Genomic DNA, 7,664 nt, shown 5'->3' with positions numbered 1-7,664 from the left:
CAATGGGAGTGGTCTGTTCTACATCCCGCCACAGGCAGTGGGGTCAATCCCTTGCCTACACCTAGCACTGCTGCAGCTCATCCACTTCTTTCCCAGGAGTGTGCTGTCAGGGCAATTCCAGAGAGAAGGCCGTGGCCCCGACAAGTATGAAGCAGTCTGTGCCTGCAGGCAAGGTGAATGTGAAGCATCCTACCTTGGCTGGTTTGTGTTTATTGCTGATAACAGACCTGGATGAAACTAGGTGGGTGGTAAAGCTTGAATAAAATAAAGGTAGCAAAGTCCATCAGCCACTTCAGTTTTACTTGCAATGGGAAAGAAGCACTTCAAACCCTCATTAAGAAACAGTTTTAAGTGTCTGTGCTTGCTACAGAAGCAGCTCTGTGCGCTGCAAGGTACGCCCATTCAGTTGAGCCAGCTCACTTCCAGAAGCTCTTGGAATTCCTTCATGCTTTCTTATTCCTCTTGAGGGAAATACAACTGTCTCTTAGATGTCAGCATTTAGACATAATGATGATGTGGATGCCCCCTCCCTGGAAGTGTTCAAGGCCAGGCTGGATGGGGCTTTGATGAGGCAACCTGGTCTAATGGGAGGTGTCCCTGCCCATGGCAGGGGGTTGGAACTAGATGATCTTTAAGGTCCCTTCCAACCTGAACCATTCCATGATCCTATGATTCTATGATAAATGCTATATAAAAGATGAAGGCATCCCAAGTATATATGATGGGAAAAAGTTAGTCTCTTGCCACCTATGGTGATTAAAAGTTTCACAGTACTTTTTGAAATCATAGGTGTGTTCACTCTCCTTTCCTATCCAAATTTCAAGTTGGACAGCACGCTGACAGCTTTACTTTATATAAAGCTTTCTACAGACTGGCAATTTTTCCCTTCACTTCCCCTTCTCCCAATCTGACCACTTCCAGTACTTGCTCAGTCCCATCACAAAGGTGGCTGGATGATGGTAACTACTCACATAGAGGCGTAACTTGTTCCTGCAAATGGCAACATGACCTCAATACAAACCATACCTTCTGCCATACTAGCCTGTTGTTCTGTATGTAGCTTCATACATCTTGTCCACCTCTTACAAAACTTCCTATCCCAGTGGTTATAAGAACATTTTATTCTGGTTGTTCTCACCGTGTCCCAGATTCAAAAGCAGGGTAGCATACTCACAAATAAAGGAAACGGTCAGGTTGTACAGATCAGTGAAGGGTGAGATGAATAAGTGTGAGAGGCTGCAAGGCTGCTTGCCAGGGCTGAGCTGCAAATACCTATTGAGGCAGGGTGAGATGGTTTGGGAGAAAAGAAGTACGTTCTCTCTCACACTCCTGAGATCTGATTTTCTTTCTGCCCTCTCCCATGTGGTTTCCTCAGTATGTAGACGTTTGGATGTGAAGTTTATAGTGCTGAGTGCCCACCCTACCCCTTAATTATGCCAAGGCCCAAGATAGCTTCTCCTAGCACTTCATAAATGGGGCTCACTTTCTCTAGAACGTTCCAAGGTCTCACCAGCAAGACCTGAAACTTTTAGACTTCATGACTATTTAAAATTATTCATTGAGGAGGGGATTGTGAAGTGATTTTTTTTCTCAAATAATGTCACAGTCTGAGAGATGCTGACCCTGTCAAAAGCTAATAATAGTTCTCTAAAGTATGCAAAGGAAACAGAGTTAAAAGAAGAAAATGGTGGTATGTAGATGATACTGGTGCAACAGTATTCATTTCCCTCTATTGTGAAAACATGGATACAAAAAAAATCCAGTTTGACAGGCATCAGCCATAACATGCTTCCACCACTATCTCCAGTTTTCTCGTTTGTGCTTTTGCTTACAGACACTCAGAAATTTCTCAACAGTGGCCTTTTTCCATTGCTTTTTGGCATTTACCATTTTTCCTGCCATTTTTCTGCTGGTACTTTTCTTCCTGTTTTCTCTTGAGGCATTCTGTTATCTACTCACGGTTTCATATTTCCTCCCTGTTCACCCCATGCTTATTTTAGCTGCTTTTTCCTTCCTCTCACTTATTTTTCTATCAACTTCCTGTGTACTCCTATGTCTTCCTTGCTTTCCTCCACACTTTAGCCAGTTGCCTGCTCAGAAACCTCTAATATTTGGACACTGATGTGAATGTGATTCATCAAAAACATCTAGAAACCAAAACAGTATCAGCTTTGTAAACAATGCCCACACCTGATTATGACAACCGCAACATTTGCTACTACTTTCCACCATATTTTTTCCCTACAACAGAAAATCAGTTCCCTGACTCTGTGCAGCACATGGGAAATGAGCATAAGGAAAGAAAAGCCACCGGGAGGGGTGGCAGTGGGTGTATGGACAAATGATGCCAGTTTAAACTGATGATGAAGCCAAGGCTCTGCTCAAGGTGACCTCTTTGTGCCTTATCATCATCGGCATATATGTGAGGAAACGGAGCTCAGGCCCAGGACTCCAGGCTCTCAGCTAAAAGCTATGAGTATTCAATACACTATTTCCACTTTTGTCCAGGCTCCAGTCAAGGGATTTTTTTGCCTGGAGTTAGAGAAACAAGTTTCCTCTTCCCTAGCAACAGGCCCCATCAAATTTACAGTGACTTTGCTGTAGGTAGGCTAACAGCAGAATGCATGCATTACTGTCCCCACGGTTTCTGCTTTTCTTTCTCCTCTACCTCTCTGCATTATCTTCTGCCTATTTTTATATTCACTGATTTCATGGCTGTGAATATAAAAAATGTAGAGGGATCAGAATGAAATAGGTAGAAGAATGTGGAGTGCAAATAAAGCAAAACAGAACATAAGTAGCTACTCTAACCCTTCATTCTCCCCATTTCATTGGGACTGCAAAAAAGAAACCTCCATTAAATCCCACAGATTTTGCAGATAAATCTATACAGGCTTAAGGTTTACCTTTGAAATAGAGTGTACAAAACTTTCTTACGGTGTATGGCTAATAATATTATTCCTGGATACCCTAGTACTGTAACAGAGGAAATATATGTGGTTCATTTTGCACAGCAAGCAACAGTGTACTTTTTATCTTGGCTATGTCAAATAGGATTTAGCAATTGTCAGCAGTCTGCGGAGCTTCCTGTAAAATTGTATGGAATTTTGTAGAAGGAACATGAAGATATATCAAGATTGTTAAAGTAGCCAAGGCAAAAGGATATTAATGTCTATAAAAAATTATGAGAAACTTCAAGTGTGCCTTCTATTGTGCTTTTTAACCTGTTGCAGCTCTGCACCTTGCAACCACAGAGAAGTAGCTGAAGCAGAGGAAAACAATGGGGAAGTAAGCACAAAATGTGTTCCTTTGGGTCAAAACCATAGCATTGTCCGTCCATGGCAGATATTTATAATGTAAATATAGCAGATCTAGAATTTTGGATTTCATTTTTTATTTTCTTTTTTGACTGTTTATATTGAAAATCAATGGTCCAATCCAATCCTGTTCTGCCATCAGCCAGATTCCCAGTGAGTTCAGTGGGGTTTAGGATCCTTATTAAGGTCCTTACAGATGCCCATACAATAACCAGCAACTAAGAATTCACTCAGTAGATCTACTAGAGTGCCTATAAGATACAACCCATTTCAAAGTGTCCGTATCCTGAAGTTTGGACATGCTATATTCTTACATCCACAGCCTAATCTCTAAAATATCTTTGTAGCTACTATATCCTGTACAGTAGCCTGTATATAGATAATAATAGAATAATAAATAAAGAAAAATAAACAATAATGCTTAAACTGCAGGTGCATCTCAGGAGCTTATGGTATGACACCCAGAGGAGCTTTAGACCACCCAAGATGCCAGCAGTATTGTAGCTCCTTCCAGAAAGGAAAGCAAACCAGAATTACGCTCACATATCCTCAGCATTCAGCACAACAATCCAAGGCAAGACAAGCCTGAAAAGACAGATCATCCTTAATCCACTGTTTTGTGAACGTATATTGCTAGAGACACACAAGAGTTCTTTATCTTGGGGATGGCAGGGGGGTGGGGGTGGGGGAGGGCAGGGAGAAGGCCCATAATTTTCAATCAGTGATCTATGGAATGTGGATGTATGTGTGGGAATGTACCTGTGTTTCTCAGCAGTCCTGAAATGATAGCACGCCCATATACGTTACATATCTCTTTACGCATATATGAAATTTCAAAGGGATATGTACCCATTCAGAAAAAAAGAACGTAAAGGTCTGCACATTGAAGCAGGCTGAACTAAAGGTACTGGCTGACTCTCCGTTAGGGGAAAAGTCATAAGCTGAACAGGAGTTCAAGTGCCATCCAGGATTCACAGCTTTGCAGTGATGCAGAATTGCTGGTCTGTAATTGGGATTGCAACTGGAAAACTTCAATTCCTGAAAGTTTAGCCCTCCCAGGAAAATTCTGAGCGCAGGGAAGTGCCATTGAGTGAAAGTAGGTGTCTTTTTGCTTTCCTGTATCTTGTGGCTTGAACCTAATTCCCTATCAGGAAATAATTTATCCTGCTGTAACCACTAGAAGAACCATTGCCTTTTGACTCAGCTCAATACTGAGCAAATATAAAGAACAGCCTGTGAAATGATTGCATCTGATTAGGGCTCAACTATGTTGTTACAAATATTCAGAACACCTCTCTGACACAGAACATTCTTTATTTCTTCTGTTGGTACGTGTAAAACTTCAGACTCCAGAGGTAGCCTGTCACATGCACTACATCTAACGAAGAGGGCATAGTTGGTGTGTATTGTTGTAATGAATGGTTTAAAGGCAGAGTCCAAGTGTTCAGTTTTCTGGTCTTTATTTGTTTAAGTTGAACCTTCTGCAGTATTTTAATCTAAATGGCATGTCTTCATGCTATGCAGGTAGGTTGAAAAAGCATTGGCATGTTTTCAGACACAGCACTATGAAATAACCCCTTCTCAGGTGTTATCCAGTGCTTTTAAAAGTAATTCATTCCCTTTCGCAAAAGCTTTGATCTGAAGACGCTTCTATACAATTGGATGAATCCTTAGAGAATGTGTTTGATATATAGGCCAAGTCTTTTCTTTAACAGAAATCTAGCTCCAGGGATCACGGGAGTGATATGAACAAGTCTGAAGCTTTTTAAATGTTGATGTGATATTTAGCTAATATTTAAGCAGCTCACAATAAGTTCAGCATAACTAAGATAAATTTGTTTTTCAAAGGAAAAAACAAACAGCCTGTGTAGAGTATTGCCATATGTCCCCTTTCAGCTGGCACTTGCATGGAACACCAGTGGTTTTTAATGTATAGCATTTCATTTCTTACAAACAGGAGTGATGCAAAACCACTGAAATATTTTTTTTTTAATGGGGAAAAGGGCTTTCTAACTTTTCCTACCATTCTAGAATCAAATTGGGGGATTAAATTAACTATCAGATTCTAAAGACTTTTTTGAGTTACTAGCTAGAAGACATGTTGATTTTTGTAGGTCAGGATTTCTCTTTGCCACTTCAGACCTTCTGCTGGCCTACTTTACAGTGGCTAATTATTAAACCCAGTAGAATCTTCCCCTACGTGACTCTGTCTGACATTTTTTCAGTTGTGTGGGTTTTCTTTCAACTTGAGTATTTCTAATGTTCATTATCACACTGCCAGCCATTTGATTTACATTATATTTATAAAGGTTACTATTTTCGAGCTTGTTATTGGTGTCATTGTATGTGAATGAAGCAAGTAATATTAAACAAAATATTAACCAATATAAGTATGCAGAAAGTTTGAATAATGCTAGTATCTAAGCAAATCAAAATGGTAAATTTTTCTGCGGCAGGAAGCTGGAGCTAAACAAATATTATGATAAATGAGGAACTTTTGGTTTGGGGTTTTTTTGTATTCTCCATGGTAAGTGTCTGGAAGAAATTGTCAGGAATGGCGTTCTCATCAAATGAAATTATGTTCCCTGTCAGTTCCATGACTCAGTTTCCTCACTCATTGTCTACTTTCACATTCTACAGGATCTACTAAAGCTTCCTAATTCCTGAGTGTGACGGCACCCAGGCATTCGCTGCTCTCATGACAAGATGCAGCCATAAGGATCAGCCAGTGCGGATTCCTTTGTAGGACAGGGTCACAACACTTGCAAAGAATTCAGTCAACTATCCTGACTCTACAAAATTTCTCATGTGGGTAAGAGCCACAGAATCAGAGGTACAAGATGACAAGCGACCATACCAGAAGAGGGGGATATTCTGGAAGGATTCTCAAGCAGAAACCACAGGCAAGGTCCACAGCTTCTCAGGTGCCTTGCTTGCAGCCTGGGACAGAGCCAGGCTGTGCTGCACTGTGCAGAGTGTGCCACTGGACCAAGCAGTGCTGGCCTCACCGCATCCCATTACTGAGGACAGCAGCACGGCCTCATAGCTGGGCATCCACCTCAACCCTGGATGGGAGTCCTGCTTGAAGTGCTTGAGAGCTGCCAATAGCTTAGGAGACAGCTGTAGGCCTTCCTTGTTCCATCAGAAGGGCTTCCTATATTAGCTGCTTGGTACCAGAAATAGAAATAAATGTTTATCTTAGACATTAAAATTAGCAGATGCTGAGTTCGTTGGATCATAAATAGAGCAAAACCCAGAAAGATGCACAGGTTAATGTGCATTGTGAACCAGATTTCCTCTCAGATTACATCTTCTTTGCAAAGGTTTTTAAGGTCATCTCTATCTGGGGCACTGGGTAATTCAATTAGAAGATTCACTTTGACCCAAGACCTCACTTATCTTTTGGAAGCAGCACAATGAATCACAGCTTTATGAGTCACAGTACAAGGCAGTTGCTCTGCCTTACACCTTGCTCATTGATCAGACTGACAAAAGCACATCTGTCCCCAAGATCTGGAGTTGGTCTTTGCTCCCCTGGCACTCTGGCTCCAGGGGTGTGAGCAAGAGCCAAGCAACTGAAACAGAAATAACACCAAGTAGGAAAAAAGTAATTTCCGTGCCATTGGAAATGCATGTCCAGAGAGCAACCATGTGTAGCCTGAAATTGTGTTTGTGAATAAATATTTCAGTTACTGTTCTTAGTCCGAGTTTATTGCTGGCAGTAGCCCTGTGCTGAACAGTAGTGTCATTGAAGCTGAGCTTAGTATTCAAGCTCAGTTGAAAAAAGACAGCAATGCATGTTTTCTGCCAATTTTAATACAAGCTTAGTTGTTGAGCGTGGCATTCTCTACACACACTGCATTTTGGGGGTGGAGGGATTGTTTTGCAAAGTAAGTCAGACAAGTGGGATTAGCCAGCAAGGCATCTCTATCAGTAAACACATTTTCTCTTACAGGGACTCCCCAAGGGACAATCCACTTCAATTTATGGGTTTCTGAATTGCTGCAACTCCATTGTTTCACCATGGCCAGGACTACTGGCTTTGAGAGTAGCACAGAATTCAACATGCATTTAGACAATTACAGTGCTATCCAATAAATAAGATCCTGAATAAAGTCAAATGACTGAAAAAGATGGGAGAACTATATAGACTAGGATTGGAAAGAGGCAAATCAAAAGAACTATTATAGACATTGATAAGCTCATGAATACCATTAAGAGATTTGGGATTAGGCTGTTTTCTTTTTCAATATCTGAAGAAAGCACTTTTAAGTTAATGAGTCTTGCACCATAGGAACTTACGTATGCAAAAAAAGTTACATATATTTAAGAAGCAACTAAACAAAA

This window comes from Falco naumanni, chromosome Z, assembly GCF_017639655.2.
Source record: "Falco naumanni isolate bFalNau1 chromosome Z, bFalNau1.pat, whole genome shotgun sequence".
Classification (NCBI taxonomy): domain Eukaryota; kingdom Metazoa; phylum Chordata; class Aves; order Falconiformes; family Falconidae; genus Falco; species Falco naumanni.
The sequence above is the reverse complement of the archived record's forward strand: the minus strand, read 5'-3'. Positions refer to the sequence as shown.